The following is a 20,396-nucleotide window of genomic DNA, read 5'->3' on the forward strand; positions in this document are numbered from 1 at the left end:
AAGTTGCTGGTTCATAATTAAATATACCACTCCTTCCCTTCCTGCCATCTTTTTGACTCGATCCTATTATTCATGAATTCATGTTACCTTGAAAATTAATATTATTTTTAACGCTCCTCTTCTCTAAGCAAACCCCAACTCCTTCTCCATATTTCTATAGTGATCGTACCCACTGATTTTACTTTTACAGTGTCTTTTATATCTACCCAGCCAACTTCCATCCATATATTTCATGATACAGTGAAAAAAACACTAAATTAGGAATAAGAAGATTTGAATTATTGCCATTAATATTTCCAAACCCACCCACTAAGCTGAGAATATTTTGATGACATGTAATATATTCCATAGCAATTAGCACAATATTTTGAACACGGGTGCTTAATAAGTGTTCATAGTACTACATTGAGTTTCAATTTAAAATGATCTTTGGCAAATTGGAGGCTGGGCTACTGCAACAGCTGGCTAAATTGTCTCTCTACTCTCAGATTCTGCACATTTCAGAGGAAAGAGTCTCCTAACTTCAAACTCAACAAACTCAAAATCGAACACAGTATCTTGCCCAAACAAGACTACCTTTTTTTTTTTAATACTGATTTTATTGTATTGGATAACTTCATTGCCATGTACTCAATCTTTCAAGCTCAGGACCATATCATGTTCTGAAGGGGAAGAATGATATAAAATTTCATCTTTTATCCAATCTCCTGTTAATTCCATTTTTATGACTTCTAAAAACAAGTCCACTACCCATCTGTCAGTTTGTTGTATTGTCGTGGCTTATGTTTTGCTATAATGCTGAAAGCTATGTCTCTAGTATTTCAAATACCAACAGGGTCACCCATGGTGGACAGGTTTCAGAGGAGCTTCTAGACTAAGACACTAGGAGGAAAGGCCTGGCAATCTACTTCTGAAAATTAGACAATGTAAACCCTATGAAGCACAGAACAGTTCCCGAGATTTCGACTCACCTTCTTTGGGTGCATCATCAGGAGGGACTGATCGCTGGAAAAGGACATCAGGTAGAGTGGAGGATCAAAGAAGGCACAGGAAACTCTCAAAGATGGATTGACACAATGGTCACAACAATGGACTTGAGTATACCAATGATCATGAAGATGGCAAAGAACTGGGTGACGTTTCATTTTGTTATACATGGGATCGGCTTGAGTTGCAGCAGACTCAACAGCAGCTAACAACAACAAAAACAAGTACTTACCACCTTATCTCTACTTCAGTTATTGTGATTCTCACTAATCCTCTTTTATGCAGTAACTTACTCACTGGTCTGTTCACTCCATTTTTTCCCCCCAGTCTGTAGGTTCTCTTTTTACTCTTTGCTGAAGTCTTTTGATGAGTGTAACTGTTTAATTTTTAGGAGCTCCCAGTTTATCTAGTTTCTCTATTGGTGTTTGAGCATTCTTATTTATGGTTTGTTTCTGACTTACGTCATACATTGGGGCACCTAATATTGTCCCTACTTTTTCCTTCCATAATCTTTGTCATTTTAGATTTTATATTTAGGTCTTTGGTCCATTTTGAGTTAGTTTTTGTGTATGGAGTGAGGGATAGGTCCTGTTTCTTTCTTTTTTTTTTTTTACAGATGGACATCCAGTTATGTCAGCACCATTTGTTAAAGAGACTGTCTTTTCCCCATTTAACAGACTTTGGGCCTTTGTCAAATATCAGCTGCTCATAGCTGGATGAATTTACATCTGGGTTCTCAATTCTGTTCCATTGGTCTGTGTGTCTGTTGTGTACCAGTAACAGGATATTATGGCTACTGTGGCTGTATAATAGGTTCTAAAATCAGGTAGTGTGAGGCCTCCCACTTTATTCTTCTTCAATAATGCTTTACTTATCTGGGCCCTCCCCCCTTTCCATATAGCGTTGGTGATTTGTTTCTCCATCTCATTAAAGGATGCCATTGGAATTTGGATTGGAATTGCATTGTATCTGTAGATCGATTTGGGTAGAATTGACATTTTCACAATGTTGAGCCTTCCTATCCGTGAGCATGGTATGTTTTTCCACTTATGTAGGTCTCTCTTGGTTTCTTGCAGTAGTGTCTTGTAGTTTTCATTTTATAGGTCTTTTATGTCCCTGGTTGGATTTATTCCTAAGTACTTTATCTTCTTGGGGGCTATTGTAAATGGTATTGATTTGGTGATTTCCTTTTCAAAGTTGTCTTTGTTTATATAGAGGAATCCTACTGATTTTTGTATGTTTATCTTGTATCCTGCTCCTTTGCTGAAATCTTCTATTAGTTCCAGTAGGTTTCTTGTGGATTCTTTGGGGTATTCTGTGTATAAGATCATATCATTTGCATATAGGGGTAGTTTTATCTCTTCCTTACCAATTTGGATGCCCTTTATTTCTTTTTCTTGCATTATTGCTCTAGCTAGGACTTCCAGCACAATGTTGAATAAGAGTGGTGATAAAGGGCATCCTTGTCTGGTTTCTATTTTCAAAAGGAATGCTTTCAGTCTCTCCATTTAGAATGATGTTGGCTGTTGTCTTGACATAAATGCCCTTTATTATGTTGAACAATTTCCTTTCTATTCCTATAGAGTTTTTATCAGGAATGAGTGTTGAACTTTGTCAAATGCCTTTTTTCATTTTATTTATGTGGTGGATTACATTAATTGATTTTCTAATGTTGAACCATGCCTGCAAACTTGATATGAATCCCACTTGGTCATGATGTATTATTTTTCTGATATGCTGCTGAATTCTACTGGCTAGAATTTTGTAGAGAACTCTTGCATCTATGTTCATGGGGGATATTGGTCTGTAATTTTCTTTTTCTGTTGTGTCTTTGCCTGGCTTTCGTTTCAGGGTTATGCAGGCTTTGTGGAATGTGTTCGGGAGTATTCCTTCCTTTTCTGTAGTCTGAAATAGATTTAGTGGTATTGGTGTTAGCTCTTCTCCGAAAGTTTGGTAGAATTTTCCACTGAATCTGTCTGGGCCAGGGCTTTTTATTTGTTGGGAGTTTTTTTTTTTTTAATTACCTTTTGAATCTCTTCTTTTATTATGGGTTTTTTTAGTTTTCCTACCTCAGTTTGTATTAGTTTAGGTACGTAGCATGTTTCTGTAAACTAGTCCATTTCCTCTAGGTTTTCAAATTTGTTAGAGTACAGTTTTTCATAGTATTCTGTTATGATCTTTTTTATTTCAGTTGGGTCTGTTGTGATATCACCTGTCTCATCTCTTATTCAGTTTGTTTGCTTCCTCTCCTTTTTTTTTTGGTCTGTTTGGCCAATGGTTTGTCAATTTTGTTGATTTTTTTCAAAGAACCAGCTTTTGGTCTTGTTAACTCTTTCAATTGTTTTTCTGTTCTCTATTTCATTTATTTCTGTGCTAATCTTTATTATTTCCTTTCTTCTTGTGCCCGAGGGTTTCTTTTGCTGCTTTCTTTCTATTTGCTTGAGTTGTAGGGTTAATGTTTTTATTTTGACCCTTTCTTCTTTTTTGTGTGTTTATTGCTATAAATTGACCTCTAAGCACTGCTTTTGCTGTGTCCAAAGGTTTTGATAAGATGTGTTTTCATTCTCATTTGATTCTATGAATTTTTTATTCCCTCTGTCTTGGTTATCTAGTGCTGCTATAACAGAAATACCACAATTGGATGGCTTTACCAAAGAGAAATTTATTCTCTCGCTGTCTAGGAAGCTAGAAATCCAAATTCAGGGTATCTGCTCCAGGGGAAGGCTTTCTCTCTCTGCTGGCTCTGGAGATAGGTCCTTGCCATCAATCCTCCCTGGTCTAGGAGCATCTCAGTGCAGGAACTCCGGATTCAAAGGATGTGCTATTCTCCTGGCTCGTGTTTCTTGGTGGTATGAGGTACCCTTGTCTCTCTGCTCACTTCTTTATATCTCAAAAGGGATTGCCTTAAGGCATAATCAAATCTTGTAGATTGATTCCTGCCTCATTAATATAGCTGCCACTAATCCCATCTCATTAACGTCATAGAGATAGGATTTATAACACATAGGAAAATCACATTAGATGACAAAATGGTAGACAATCACATGATATTGGGAATCATGGCCTAGCCAAATTGATACACATGTTTTTTGGGGACACAATTTAATCCATGACACCATCCTTGATTTCTTCTATTACCCTAAGCAAAGTGACTTTCAGTTTCCATGTATTTGATTTTTTCCTTGCTATTTCTGTTATTAATTTCTACTTTTATGTCAGTATGATCAGAGAAGATGCTTTATATTATTTAGATGTTTTGAATTTTGTTAAGGCTTGCTTTGTGCCCTAAAATGCAATCTATTCTGGAGAACATTCCATGTGCATTGGAAAAGAATGTATATTTGGCTGCTCTTGGGTGGAGTGTTCTGTATATGTTATGAGGTTGAATTGGTTGATTGTGGCATTTAGATCTTCTGTGTCTTTATTGAATTTCTTTCTAGATGTTCTGTCCTCCACTGAAATAGGTGTGTTGAAGTTTCCTACTATTATTGTGGAACTGTCTATTTCTCTTTTCATTGTTGTTAGACTTTGTTTTATGTATTTTGGAGCCCTGTCATTGGGTGCATATATATTGGGGTTATATCCTCCTGGTGTGTAGACTCTAATCATTATATAGTGCCCTGCCTTATTCTTTATGGTGGATTTTGCTTTAAAGTCTATTTTATCAGAGATTAATATTGCCACTCCTGCTCTTTTTTGGTTATTGTTTGCTTGATATTTTTTTTCTGTCTTTTGGTTTTAGTTTATGTGTTTGTGCCTGAGGTGTGTCTCTTGTAAACAGCATATAGATGGAGCATATTTTAGTATTCATTCTTCCACTTTCTGTGTCTTTACTAGTGCATTTACGCCATTTACATTCAGTGTAATTATTGATAGATATGAGTTTAGAGCTGTCACTTTTGTTTGTGTGTGTGCTTTTGACAGTTTCTTTGTTCCATGCTGAGTTCTTTTAGTTTATGCATTTTCTTTTCATCTCTTTCATTATTGTTGGTTTTGTGTTTGCAGAGTCTTTATGTTTTTCTTCTTTTTTTTATTTTGAAGGGTAGATTTGTTAGCTTCCTGTGTGGTTACCTTGAAATTTACCTTTATTTTTCTAAGTTTTAACCAGTCTTTTATTTCTTGATATCGCTGTGACTTCTTCACCATATGGAAGTTCTGTGACCACAACATTTATTCCCTCTTTTTTTGTTTTACATTGTTGTCTTTTACGTATTTATGTCTCTGGTTCCCTATTTTCAATCTTTTACCTTTGATTTATTTCTGTGAATTCCCTGTCTATGTTGATATCCAGTTGATCTGTCATGTGTCCTAGTCTTGAATTATTGCCTGATATTGTTGGTTCTCTAACCAGAGGACTGCCTTTAATATTTCTCATAATTTTGGTCTGCTTTTTACAAATTGTCTTAATTTCTCTTTATCTGGAAATGACCTAATTTTGCCATCATATTCGAGAGATAATATTGATGGATATATAACTATTGGCTGTCAATTTTTTTTTCCCTTCAAGGCTTTTATATGTCATCCTATTGCCTTCTTGCCTGTACGGTTTCTGCTGAGTAATTTGAGTTTAGTGTTATTGATTCTCCTTTGTAGGTGACTTTTTGTTTATCCCTAGCTGCTCTCAGAATTCTTTCTTTGTCTTTGGTTTTGGAAAGTTTGATTATGATATGTCTTGGTGACTTTTTTTGAGGTCTATCCTTTATGGGGTTCATTGAGCTTGTTGGACAGATATCTTCTCGTCTTTCATGATATTAGGAAGTTTTGTGATAACAAATCTTCATCTATTCTCTCTGTGATTTTCATTATCCCCTCCTGTTGTGGTATTCTGATCACTCATTGCTTTTTCCTCTTGATAGTATCCCATATAATTCTCAGGCTTTTTTCATTTTTTCTTCATTCTTTTTTTCTGATTTTTCCTCAGAAATATTGATGTCAAGGGATTTATCTTCAATCTCACTAATTCTGACTTACATTGTATCAGTTCTGCACCTATGACCTTCTATTGAGTTGTCTAATTCTGAAATTTTATTGTTAATCTTTTGGATTTCTAATTGCTTTTTCTGTGTTTCTAGCAGCCTGTTTATTCTGTCATTTTATTTTTTATTGTTTTCCTGAATTCTTCTATTGCTTTGTCTGTGTGTTCCTGGGTTTGGTCTGTGTTTTGCCTGATCTCCTTCCTGATCTCTTGAAGAGCTCTGTATATTGGCCTTTCAAATTCTTTCTCAGATAGTTCCATTGCCTTATCTTCCTCCAGAAGGTTTCCTCATTCTTTATTTTGTTTGTTTGCTGGAGGCATCTCGTCCTGCTTCTTTATGTGATTTGATATTTATTGTCTGTTGTGTCTGAGGCATCAATAAGTTATTACATTTATTACATTTTTTTTAAATGTGTACTGTATTTTTGTTTTGTTTTGATATGTCCAAATAGGCTGGGCTTGTGTGCCACTCTGGTCATTGTGGTCATTGAAGCACTCACCTCCTGTCTCCAGGTGGTCAGAGCAGTTACTAGATGTGTAAGCCTAGGGGTCTGTTCACTGTTCTTGCCAGGATGTGGTTGCTTGGGTCACAGGTGCCCCATTTCTTGGTCACTGAGTATGTAGTGTGGAGACTCTCACCTACAATCCTAGGTAGGCTGTTTGGAGCTGCTCAAAGCAGGCACAGGTCTCTGGTTGCAGTCGGGGGAGATGTGGTTCGCAAGGCAGGGATATGTCAGCGGTCCTCAGGTGCTCATACGGAGAGGGTGCCCTTATCCACTAGAGCATGGGGTTGGGGGGTAGTGTAGCCAGTTCTTGGGCATCTGGTGCTGTTGGCTGGAGGAATTCGGAGACATCACTAATTCTCAGGTCCCTGTTATGGGCAGCTAGATGGAGTGGGTGGCTGTCAGGCCTCAGGTGTGGGTGGGTGAGGCCCCTTCTTTGAGGATGAGACGGTGCCAAACGTCACAGATCTGCAGCTCCCACTTGGCTGGTGCAGGTGAAAATGGGCTTCAGGTTGATGTCCTGCCTGTTTTGCCCTAATGAGGGTGTGTGGTGTTGTATCACCCAGCAAGGCACTGAGGCAGGGGTGAAGGGTGGGGGTGAAGGGTGCTGCAAGTCCTTGGACATTCTATGCCAATGGCTAGGTGAAGAAGCAATAGCCTCTGGACCCAGCCCTGAGTTCCCAGCTTAGGAGTCATGGTGTTGTCGAATGCTGCAGGACTGGTGTTGGAGCAGGGAGGGGGATGGGTGAGAGGAATAGAATGACCTTTGGCCGTGGAGCTCTGGTAGGGGGAAGGGTTATGGTGCCAGCTGTGCAGTGGGTTGGGAGCTTGCACTTAACTTTGCTAGGTCTGGTGTTGCTCCTGTCTGGTTCTGGAGGTGCATGCAGATTCATTACTGCTTGGCTGCACCAGATGGGGTGGGTTTCAGCTTGCGATGTTGCTGCTTGCCTCAGCCTGTGTGCCCTGTACAGATTCAGCTATCAGGATGCTGGTGATGCTGCAATCTGTAATTCTCCTTTTCTGTTAGTTTTGAATTGTCTCTCCTTCCACCTGCTGCTCAGTCTGATTCTTCAACATTGTGGATGATGAGCATTCCTAGATTGTCATATATATCTGATTCACTTTTCTAGAGCCCTTGTTTTAAGACGGACTACACAGATTGTCTGACTACTCTGCCACCTTGACCCCATCTCCACATTCTCCATTTATACCTACAGGTTCACCCTTATCCCTTCTCTGACCTGCTCTATTTCTATGAAAATGACTTCTATGGATTATAGCATCTGAGTTCCCTTGACTTCTGGTTTCCTTTTCAGGTAGCCCTGGCAGAAGATCAGAGGCAGGAAGAGAGAAAGGTTAGAGTATTCACTCTCTCTTGCTCCATCCCTAGAAGGCTTTGACAACTTTGTCTGCACTCCTTATAGCTCCTGGCAAGTGGCCACTTACCCACAATTACAAGCTCTCCAGGCTCTGGTAAAGGCAACTTTACCTTGTCCCTACAGTCCTATTGGTGGTATAGAAATTCTTTTTACTGTCCCTTAATAGTTACCTAGGTCCCTGGGTGGCACAATATATACCCTTGATATCAAGTAGATTCTGACTTATGGTGACCCCATGTGTTACAGAGTAGAACTACTCCATAAGGTTTTCTTTCTGTAATCTTTATGGAAGCAAATTGCCAAGCTTTGTTTTCCATGACACTGTAGGGTGGATTTGAACCACCAACCTTTCAGTTAGTAGCTAAGAACAAACCATTTGTCTCTTTTTTATTTTCTCTTAGGTATTTATTTTTTATTCTTAAAAACCACAAACTTCATCAAGTTATTTGTTCAAGGTACTCCCGCAAGTCTTGCAGGAGGTCTTGGATTTTATTTTTCCACATATTTGAATAATTAATTTTTTTTTAGTTTTAGTTTTATGTGAACTGTTATACGGCAAATTTTCTATGGTCTTCTGATTCATGAGGAGCCCTGGTGGTGCAGTCATTAAAGAGCTCAGCTGCTAACAGCTGCTCTGCAGGAGAAAGATGTAGCAGTTTGCTTCTGTAAAGATTACAGCCTTGGAAAACCTGTGGGCCAGTTCTACTCTGTCATATAGGGTCACTACATGTCGGAATCGACTTGATGGCAGTGGGTTTTTTGATCCATGAAAATATTTTTATTATGCTTTCACATTTTAATCATAATTTTATTGTAAATGAAATTCCAGATTCTAATTTCCTATCTTTCAAAACATTACAAGTATCTCTCCATTTTTACCTTGAAAGGATTTTAGTTGAGACTTCTCAACAAAGTAAGCGAATACCTCCATCCAAATAGTCTGAATAATAATGGAAATGCAAATCTATGGGTCAGTTATTTCCATGAGACCTGGATAATCACCAATGAAACATATTTAATTTGTGCCAGTCTCATTTTTTGCTACCTTCCTGCAGATGGGACTGGAACTTGCTACCTAGCTAATCTTGTTAGCTCTTACTAGATCTTCTTTAACCAGACTGCTTGTTTCTCACAGACACTGCTGGTCAGAGGTACTTCTGCACCCATGTCCTAGAACCCAATTGACTGGCTGCCACCTGACGTAAAGTCCTGGTTTTACTCCCGTATCAATCCACTAATCTTTCTCCTTAGGTTTATTCTTACCGCTTTTCCCTTAGTAAAATGTCTGGTAGGTAGAACCATCTAGCATCTATCAGTCAAGCAGCATGCTTGACACATGGTACAACTGGCCCTCCAGGAGAAACAACTCCAAGAAAACCCTCACCCTAAGGAGTTTTTCAGTCATTCCCTACTTTATATTTTCTATATCCTGCGTTGTTCAATGACAATTGCCCTGAACCTGTCTTGAACAAGAGGAGAGGCTAACAAGGCTGATCAAATGTTGCACTGGACATAACTTTAGCCTGGCTTGACTAAGACCAATAGGTCGGTCTAAACTTTGTGTGAACTTTCCACACTTTGTAACTTATTTGCTCCATCTCAAGCCCAGATCCCTGCCCATGTACCTAAACACAAACATTTCCTGCCCAACCTTTCCATTATTGCAATATTCGACAGAATTTGCTAGATTTCAAGACCTCCTCCTAGCAGTTTTTAGCAGCTCCTTTCCTCTTTCCGGAAACCCTGGTGGTGTAATGGTTTAAGTGCTATGGCTGCTAACCAAAAGGTTGGCAGTTCGAATCCACCAGGCGCTCCTTGGAAACACTATGGGGCAGTTCTACTCTGTCCTATAGGGGTGCTATGAGTCTGAATCTACTCAGCAAGAACAGTGGGTTTCCTCTTTCCACACCCAAGGTTTCTGCATATAAAAGCTTTGCTCACCCACAACCTTCCCTGAGGTGTTTTTGACTTAGGCTTTGAATACCTCCCTATTACAATAGTTCCCCTGAAAAGAGTATTTTCTTACTAACTTCCTGATTCATATTTTTGTTTTTACAATAGATAATCTGACAATCTGTATAGAACAGTTTTGATTCCCAATTTAGATGTACTCTCTAACAGCACTATCATTAATGTAGTAAACATTTTTATCTACATCCAACTTATTTCTTTACCCTTCTTTTAATCAGTTCCAAACTCAGGCAGCTTGTTGTTCTTGTTATTGTTAGGTGCCGTTGAGTTGGTTCCTACTCATAGCGACCCTACGTACAGCAGAACAAAACAATGCCCTTCTCAGTGCCACCCTCACAAACTTTGCTATGCTTGAGCCCATCGTAAATGATTGTTATTTCCTGGATTACCTCAGATCCAAAAGTGTAGTCAAATCAAATTAGGAATGTCTGATTCTTTCCCATTATCTTGGAATATAAATATAAATGGTGATCAGTATACAATCATGACTTCTCTCCAGGAGAGCAGGGATGTTTTATTTAATTCAGGTGTCATAATGAGCGTCAGACAGAACTTGAGTTATGACTGAATATTCTTTACACGTTGCGTTCAAACTACTCACAGTGAAAATTAAAACAAAATAATATAATTCTGTTTTGAACACTAAATGCTATTGCCAAGGAGACCTATAAAAATGTAACTTACTTGTAAAGAATTAGTCTTTATCAATAAATAACAGCATGAAATTATACTCACGCATGTGAATTTTAAAATTTTATTAGCTTGCTTATGTTTCCTAATTTTTTTTCACACTCCTGGATTTCTCCTTTGCAGATTTTCTGCATGTTACTAAGAATGAACTCAGGCATCAATACAGCTATAACTTTCCAGGGAGATAGTCATCATGTAACAAGACAGAAATCAATGTTGGTTAGTAATACACGAGTTCTTCATTCCTTTATATAATTAATGTGAAGGAACCTTGATTTCATTAAGCATACTATTATGAGAAAAAGAGGTAATTATAATCTCATGGGCAATAAAAAACAACAAAAATGTAAACTTTGATTACTCCTCTTATTAAACTGACAAGCTATGGGGTTTTGAGAAAGTAATCATGCCTGCGTTTAAAAAAGGGAATACAGCCCTTGAAAACAAAGTAGCTCTGAAGATTCTTGTACATGTATTTTTGTGTACATAATGTTTTCATTTATCTTGGGTAAATATAAAGGATTGGAATTGCTTGATCATAGTGTAGATATTTACTTACTTAACCTTCTGACAACTACCAGACTGATTTCCAAATTGGCTTACCATTTTATACTCCCAACAATTATATACAAGAGTTCAGATTGCTCTAAATCCTTGCCATATTTGGCAGTGTCAGTCTTTTTTAATTTTAGCCATTCTAATGTGTGTGTAGTAGAAAATCCTATTGGAAAGTGCTAGTCTAGATACTGGTTTTTATGCCAAACTCTATAGTTTGAAAAATGACTCTAAGGTTGAGACTTTAAAGGAAGGTAGGTATATTCCTTACAGTTAAAATTCAAGGAAATTTAAACAACAGCACAATAAAAGATGATACACAGTAAAAATAATCTGCAAGATATAAGTATTCACTTGTAATTGCCTTGACAGTACTATTTTTAGAGTTTTTCCAAACTTCAACTCTCTCTGTGATTTTAAACAAGAGCTTTATTATATTACACTTTTTTCTGTGTGTTGATATCCCTGACCAAAAGAAACATGTCTGAAGATGTTCTTGAGTTTTTCTTTTGGTCAGAATGTTCTGTGACTCTCTCTGTTTTTGCTTCCAAATCTTCTGGGATACCCCAAATATCCCTTCATTTCTGGTCACCCTAAATCCAGATTGCCTACTTTTCTCTCTGTTAGGCCTATTTGTACACAACAATTTTATATATTGGTAAACAATCTTGCAGATTGAGAGTACCATGGGGTTGAAAAAAACAAAGAAAAATCTAGTAATAAATTGCTGTAAAATCACTGCAGGAAAAAAATGAACAGAATTTTGTTTCTCAAAAAATATTGTGCAGAATTCAAAACAATGAAAAACATAAACAGTTTGTATAGTAACAAATTTTATTTTGGTAAGCATCAGCAACTAGCTAATCAAATTATTTTGTTTTAAAATTTCTACCTAAATGATCTGCCTGAATAGATTAGTTTCCATTGGAGTAACTGTTCGTTCACAATAATAAGAAAAATGTACTGTATTTTCTGCAGGGTGATGGTTAAATACTGCTATGTATATCAAATTAATCTCTCAGTTATTTTAAATAACAAGTTCACACTGAGTTTAATTAGAATTGTATAAAAAATTTTAAAATGATGTTAAAGTTTGATAATATTTTAAAGTTATCATAGGACTGTTGGAGAATATTTCAAGGAAATATTTTCACATTCAGTTTTTCAAAGTACCATTTAGCATTTCTATATGTTAGAGAATCTCCTACAGATACATGTTAAATAGTGAATAAATATAAAATATTTAAGAGGGAAAATAAAAAAGCAATGAAAAGAAAATTAACTATGAGCTTACATACTGACTCCCTATCCTTACCTCCAAGATATGGGAGTTGAATTCAAATGTACATTACATATATATGCTATATCACATTTATGGTATGTACACATATGTGTATTTATATGTTATGTGGGAATGCATATGATTGTGAATAAAATACCACAGTTGTGATTTTATATATTATATATTTATATTGTAATCTCTACCAGCCTTTCTGAATGCTGGAGTTTAAAATGGCTCTTTTGTTTTGTCATTAGTAGAGCACATTAGTTTCATTACTAAAAAAATGAGGTCTGAAATGACTTAGTTCTAATACCAATGTCCCTGTATAGAAACTGGTATACACTGTAGCTCATCTTGTGAAGTACTCAAACTAAAATCAATTTACCAAGCGATTACTATTTGTTACTAGTTTTTCTGTATCTTTGGATTTTAGAAACTTGGCCTTGGGAAATAAACATTCTTACTGCACTTATTTTACAGAAGGTGAAGTATGGAAAGTCCTTTGGGTCAATGTTGATGTTCTCCAAGCGTATTTGAGTTAAACTGTGGGTTAGTGTAATATAAAAAATGTATATATATACTATACTATAATTTCCTCCTAATTGAAACCCTCATAGGCAGATTTCCTCAGGGCTAATTAGCAGAGAATAACATTGACATTCCCCTTCTTCTTTCAATCAGCACTTTTTGATAATTCCAAATCAACAAAATGACACATTTCTCTTTTTTTTTTATTGTATTTTAGATGAAGGTTTACAGAACAAACTAGCTTCTCATTAAACATTTAGTACAGATATTGTTTTACGACATTGGTTAACAACCCCATGACATGTCAACACTCTCCCTTCTCAAACTTAGATTCCCTATTACCAGCTTTCCTGTCCCCTCCTGCCTTCTTATCCTTGTCCCTGGGCTGGTATAGTCTCGTTTTGTTTTATGGGCCTGTCTAATCTTTGGCTGAAGGGTGAACCTCAGGGGTCACCTCGTTACTGAGCTGAAAGGGTGTCCGGGGACCGTACTCTCAGGGTTTCTCCAGTCTCTGTCAGGCCAGCAATTCTGGTCTTTCTTTTTGACTTAGAATTTTGTCCTACATTTTTCTCCAGCTCTGTCTAGGACCCTGTATTGTGATCCCCGTCAGACCAGGAAATGACACATTTCTTAATTAATTTATCAATCCATAATATTGAAAATCTTATGCTAAGCATTTTTTCAATGACAACATGTTGACACTTTATTAGCTCCAACTAGCTTACAATAAGCAAAAGTTTTAACTGATAAACTCTAGATCTAGAATTGATATTATTGGTTTCATCTCAATGAATTTAAAGAATGATAATAACTTGAATGTCTATTACCAAAACCCAAAACGAAACCCATTGCTGTCAAGTAGATTCCAACTCATAGCAACTCCATAGGACAGAGTGGAACTGCCCCATAGGGTTTCCAAGGAGCAGCTGGTGCTGACCTTTTGGTTAGCTGCAGATTTCTTAACTCTTGCACCACCAGGTTCTTCGATATAGGATTTTGGCTGGAATTTTCATTTAAGAGTTGAATAACTTATAATGAAATGGTGGATATAGAGTAAATGCAGGGGTATAGCTACTGTAAAGCTCATAGTTCCTACAACTATATTGTAAATGGAAAGGATTTCTCAGCCAAATTCTTGGTATAGATTTATAAAACATTATTTCCCTATTGTTTACAAGACAGAGAATTTCCTCCTGTTAGCTTCATAGCCACTTTCTGGTTGGCCAGTTTCTTGAAAGCCCCCTCTCAGTATGAAAGAAAATCACATGTCTTGTGAAGTGTGGAAGCAACAAAAAGCAAGGTCTAGAGAGAGTAAAATGCTAATTCATTCTCTTGTCGACCATTTTATTTTGCTTTAATTCCATGGTTCTATTGAATACATTTGGAGGGGATACTCTCCAAATATCATAATAGAGAAATAAAGAATAACATGCTTATTTTCTTCTTCAAAAACTTTCAAGGCTATGAAGTCCTTGCATTATTAATTAGCAATACAGATCACATGCCACCAGACATCTCTATTAAAACAAATTATAGCTAGTAGAATCTTATATGGCCAAAAACTTCACAATGGCCCAAACTTCAAATTTTTCACAAATGGAGTACCAGGGACTCATTAACCTGTTATTAAAAACATGAGAATTTGCCTTCCTTTGAAGAGCCATTCTAATAAATTTTTCTCTCTTAATTGCTTTTAATATTCCAGACAGTAGAGAGAAAAATAGACAAAGTATGATTAAGTCTCTTCTTATACATGTAACTAACAGATGTTTATGGTTTCTGTGAACAGAGGGTTGGCTATTTTTTACCCAATTCTTTAGATTTCCTGTTTAATCTGTAGTTATTCTGAAATAAGTAGCAATTCGATGGACAAGAATACTAAGAGATACTAGACTTTAATTTTACTTTTCTTAAAGATGTACACACCATATACCGCTGATAATTCACCATAAGTGAATGTTCAGGAAGACTTCAAAAGGAAAAAGGAGAATTTTTCCAACGGCATAGTTTTTAAGAATAATCTATTTGACATCGCTTTGCTGATAAATCTTTAAAAAATCTTAAAAAAAATTAACTTTCATGGTCACAAAAATAACTCATTTTTCTTCTTTGTATGGAAAACTGCTAGAAAAAATATGTTGTATTCTAGTGAAAACACTTCACTCAAGAATTGGCATAATATTTTAGACTGTCTTCAGTTTTTAAGATACATATCAGTTAGCTGCAATTTTTAATTAAGGCATCAATTAATTACCTACTATATTTTATATTTTAGTATTTTTATAAAATTTAATATACAAACAATATCCTATAAGGAGATTGTGTTAGACAGTGGTTATAGAGAGAGGCTAGAGTGAGAAGGTAGAATTATAAGGGAAAATAAATGGAAATAATGCTAATTTAACCATAATGCACATTAAGTTAGATTAAAATCTTAAATTAATAATAATCCATACAAGGCCAAGTCCCCAAACGCGAAAACAATTCACGTCCCCTCTTGCCCACTTCTCCATCTCTGACACTAGCCACCTGTGTGGCATTTTCTCTCTCACTGACCCCAGCCACCCCAAGTTAAGTATTTATAAAACAACTGCCTGTAGCCCTTTTCGGTCTTCCCACCACCCAAGGTTGGGGTTTTCTCAAGATAGGAAGGAGTTTATCCTTCTAATCAACTGCCAAATAGGCAGGAGGCAGGTCCTGCCCCCTGTTCAATAATTTGCTAGAATGACTCACAGAACTAACTGAAAGGGGTATACTCACTATAAACATGTTAATATAACCAAAAAAGTTTATACATGAAGAGATGCACAGGCGAGGTCTAGGAGAAGTTTTCAGCACAGAGCTTCATGTCTCCACAAAGCATAATCAACCTGGAAAATCAAAAGGAAGCTCCAAGTTCCAGTTCTATTTTAATAGTTACTGGAGCCTCATTGTATATGCATGACTGTGGCCTTAATGCATAGTCAATGATTGATTGAATCCCTAAATATGCATGACTGATGTCATCACACCCTCCCCTTTTGTCCTGAAGTTAGTTCCTCAGGTATAGTTTTTGGGCTCCCACCTATCTGCACACGTTTAAGTGTTGCCTGTTTGTTTTAAAAAAAACAACCAGTTGCCCACCAGTCAATTTTGACTCATACTGACCCTATAGGACAGAGTAGAACTGTTCCATAGGATTTCCAAGGCTGTAAACTTTACAGAATCAGGTTGCCACATACATCCTTCTTCCATGGAGCAGCTGGTGGGTTCCAATTGCACAACTTTCGGTTAGCAGCCGTGTGCTTAATCACTGTGCCACCAGGGCACCTTCTGGAAAAACAAAGACTTTGAATTTTGGGGGAATTCCAAGGGCTATTTTTGAAAACCAGAGACAAAAGGCAAAATCAAGTTCTTTGTCACACATGGATTCCCAAAAATATACATAAATAAATTGCTATATGGGAAAATCATTGAGAACTCTGTCATTCACTAGTGATGGAAAATGAAACTCAAAATGGATTAAGCCAATGGTAAAATTTGCTAATTCGCTAACATGAAAATTCGGAAGTATTACCAACTTTAGGAATGATTGAAATCTGAATATCATCAGAACTTGTTCACACATTCGCTGTCCTTAGGATCTGTTTTCCTCTGTGATGGCTCCATTTGTTTGCACCTTAGATGCTTTTGTTCCTCGTGGTGACAATATGATGTTAACAGTACCAATATAATTCCTATCATCTCAGAAACCTAAGCATAAAGAGTGGATCTCTCTTTCTAATACTTGATTCTCAAGTTTAATCTTATTGAGACAGATTTGTTCATATACTCATTCAAGAGTTAATTGCTGTAATCAGAGTTATGCCATGCTCTGATTGACCAGGTATGGACATACATTATACATCTGTGTAGAGGCAGGGGAGGGTAAATGGCTTCCCATGATAAAGTTGGGTTCTTTATGTAGAAGGAAAGGTATGGATAAGAAAAAGAATAAGTGTTCACTAGAGTGGGTTAGAAAAAAAAAAAAAAAGCCTGTCATAATTGAGAAGGAAGGATTTCAGAAAGGCCATACCATGTAAGATATTCTGTAAAAGACACACATGAGGCCATAAGCACTAACTCCTCCCACCCTCCCCCTACCAACATAACACTGGAATTAAAAAAAAAGTAAACCATAAAGTAAATTTACAGGCATCCAGAAATGTCTAATCTTTCCTATGATGACAAAATTGAAACTTAAAAATATATCGAATACCATATTATTTCTTAATATTTTATTATTTGGGGGGTGGCTCTGCTTTGCAGATTCTCTCACCGCATGTTTAGTCTGCCCATGAATTAGTAAAGCAAAAGTTCACTTCATTGTGCACAGATTAGAGATTAAATTTCACTTGATGTCATTTATGCTATTAATTTTTGAACCAGAGAGCTTGTTTAAGTATACCATAAGCAAAGTTTTCCAAACAATTTCATAGAGATAATGTTGTTGGTGTTGTTAGGTGCCATCGAGCAGTTCTGACTCATAGTGAGCCTATGGACAACAGAAGGAAACACTGCCCTGGGTCCTGCACCATCCTCACAATAATTGCTATGCTTGAGTCCATCACTGCAGCCACTGTGAAAATCCACCTTGTTGAGGGTCTTCCTATTTTTGCTGACTCTCTATTTTACCAAGCATGATGTCCCTCTCCAGGGACTGTTCCCCCTGATAACATGCCCAAAGTATGTGAGACAAAGTCTCACCATCCTCCCTTCTAAGGAGCATTCTGACTGTGCTTCTTCCAAGACAAACTTGTTCATTCTTCTGGCAGTCCATGGTATATTCGATATTCTTCACCGACATCATAATTCAAATGCATCAATTCTTTTTCAGTCTTCCTTAATTATTGTCCAACTTTTGCATGCATATGAGGCAATTGAAAATACCATGGCTTGGGTCAAGCTAACCTTAGTTCTCAAAGTAACTTCTGCTTTTTAACACTTTAAAGAGGTCTTTTGCAGCAGATTTGCCCAAAGCAATATGTCATTTGATTTCTTGACTACTGCTTCCTTGGACTTTGATTACCGATGCATGTAAAATGAAATCTGTGACAACTTCAATCTTTTCTCCGTTTATCATGATGTTGCTTATTGACCCAGTTGTAAGGATTTTGGTTTTCCTTATACTGAAGTGCAATTCATACTGAAGGCTGTAGTCTTTGATCTTCATCAGAAAGTGCTTCGAGTACTCTTCACTTTCAGCAAGCAAGGTTGTGTCATCTGCATAAAACAGGTTGTTAATGAGTCTTCCTTCAGTCCTGATGCCCCGTTCTTCATATAGTCCAGCTTCTTGGATTATTTGCTCAGCATACAAATTGAATAAGTATGATGAGAGGATATAATCCTGATGCACACCTTTCCTGATTTTAAACCACACAGTACCCCCTTGTTCTGTTTGAAGGATTGCCTTTTCGTCTATGTACAGTTTTCTCATGAGCACTATTAAATGTTCTGGAATTCCTATTCTTCACAATGTTATCCATAATTTGTTATGATCCACACAGTAGAATAGAATGCCTTTGCATAGTCAATGAAACACAGGTAAACATCTTTCTGGTATTATCTGCTTTCAACCAAGATCCATCTGACATCAGCAATGATACACTTGTTACACGTTCTCTTCTGAATCTGGCTCAAATTTCTGTCAGTTCCCTGTCAATCTACTGCTGCATCTATTTTTGATTGATCTTCAGCAAAATTTTACTTGCCCGTGATATTCATATTGTTTGATAATTTAGGTATTCCTTTGAATCACTTTTCTTTGGAATGGGAACACATGTGGATCTCTTCCAGTTGGTTGGCCCGGTAGGTGTCTTCGAAATTTCTTGGTATACACGATTCAGTGCTTCCAGTGTTGCATTTGTTTTTTCAAACAACTCAATTAGTATGCCACCAATTCCTGGAGCCTTGTTTTTGCTAACACCTCGGTGTGACTTGAACTTCTTCCTTCAATACCATCGGTTCTTGATTATAGGCTACCTAGTGAAAATGGTTGAAAATCAACAAGTTCCTTTTTTGGTGCAATGACTCTGTGTATTCCTTCCATCTTCTTTTGTTGCTTCCTACGTCATTCAATACTCTGCCCATTGAATCCTTCAGTATTGCAACTTGAGGCTTGAATTCTTTCTTTAGTTCTTTCAGCTTAAGAAATGCTTAGCATGTTTTTCCTTTTGGTTTTCTAATCTAACTCCATGTCTTTTGCACATTTCGTTATAAGAATTTGTCTTCTTGAGCCGCCCTTTGAAATCTTCTATTTGGCTCTTTTACTTCATCATTTTTTCCATTTGATTTAGCTGCTTTTCCTTCAAGAACAAGTTTCAAAGTCTTTTCTGACATCATTTTGGTTGTCAAGGTTTGAATTGTGTCCCCCCAAAATATGTGTCAACTTGGTCAGGCCATGATTCCCAGTATTGTGTGATTGTCCTCCTTTTAGTGATTGAAGTGATTTTCCTATGGGTTGTAAATCCTAATCTCTGCCTGTGGTTAATGAGGCAAAATTAGATTATGTTAAAGAGAATTAGGGTGGGATGTAACATTCTCACTTAGGTCACATCCCTGATCCAACATAAAGGGAGTTTCCCTGGGGTGTGGCCTGCATCACCTTTTATGTTACAAGAGATAAAAGGAAAGGGAAGTGAGCAGAGGGTTGGAGACCTCATATCACCAAGAAAGCAGTGCTGGAATCAGAGCTCATTCTTCAGACCCAGGGTTCCTGCACAGAGAAACTCCTAGTCCAGGGGAAGGTTGATGACAAGGACCTTCCTCCAGAGCTGACAAAGAGAGAAAACATTCCCCTGGAGCTGTCACCCTGAATTTGGACTTTTAGCCTGCTAGACTGTGAGAGGATAAAGTTCTTTTTGTTAAGTCATCCACTTGTGGTATTTCTGTTATAGCAGCACTAAGACAGTCTTCTAGTGCTGCTACAACAGAAATGCCACAAGTGGATGGCTTTAACAAAGAGAAGTTTATTCTTTCACAATCTAGTAGGCTAAACTTATTCTCTCACAATCATCTGTCACTAGTCTCCTTGTTCTGCTGCTGCCAGTTCCCTGCTGCTGTTTCTCACCATTGGCACCTTCTCCTGTGTTAATAGTTCTCCTCACTTCTGAGTTTTCTGTCAATTCACGGTTTCAAAACTCCTTCCACATTTTAGGTATGTGTTAGGGCAGCACCCCACTCTCAGTACCAAATTCTGTCTTAGTCATCTAATGATGCTATAACAGAAATACTATAAGTGGATGCTTTAATAAAGACAAATTTATTCTCTCACAGTCTAGTGGGCTAGAAGTCCAAATTCAGGGTGTCAGCTCCAAGGAAAGGCTTTCACTGCTTTGTCAGCTCTGGAGGAAGATCCTTGTCATCAATCTTCCCCGCGACTAGGAGCTTCTCAGTGCAGGAACCCTGGGTCCGAAAGATGTGCTCTGCTCCTGGCACTGCTTTCTTGGTGGTATTAGGCCCCCAACTCTCTGCTTGCTTCATTTTCCTTTTATCTCTTGTAAGATAAA

Source organism: Loxodonta africana, chromosome X (genome assembly GCF_030014295.1).
Source record: "Loxodonta africana isolate mLoxAfr1 chromosome X, mLoxAfr1.hap2, whole genome shotgun sequence".
In the NCBI taxonomy this organism is placed as follows: domain Eukaryota; kingdom Metazoa; phylum Chordata; class Mammalia; order Proboscidea; family Elephantidae; genus Loxodonta; species Loxodonta africana.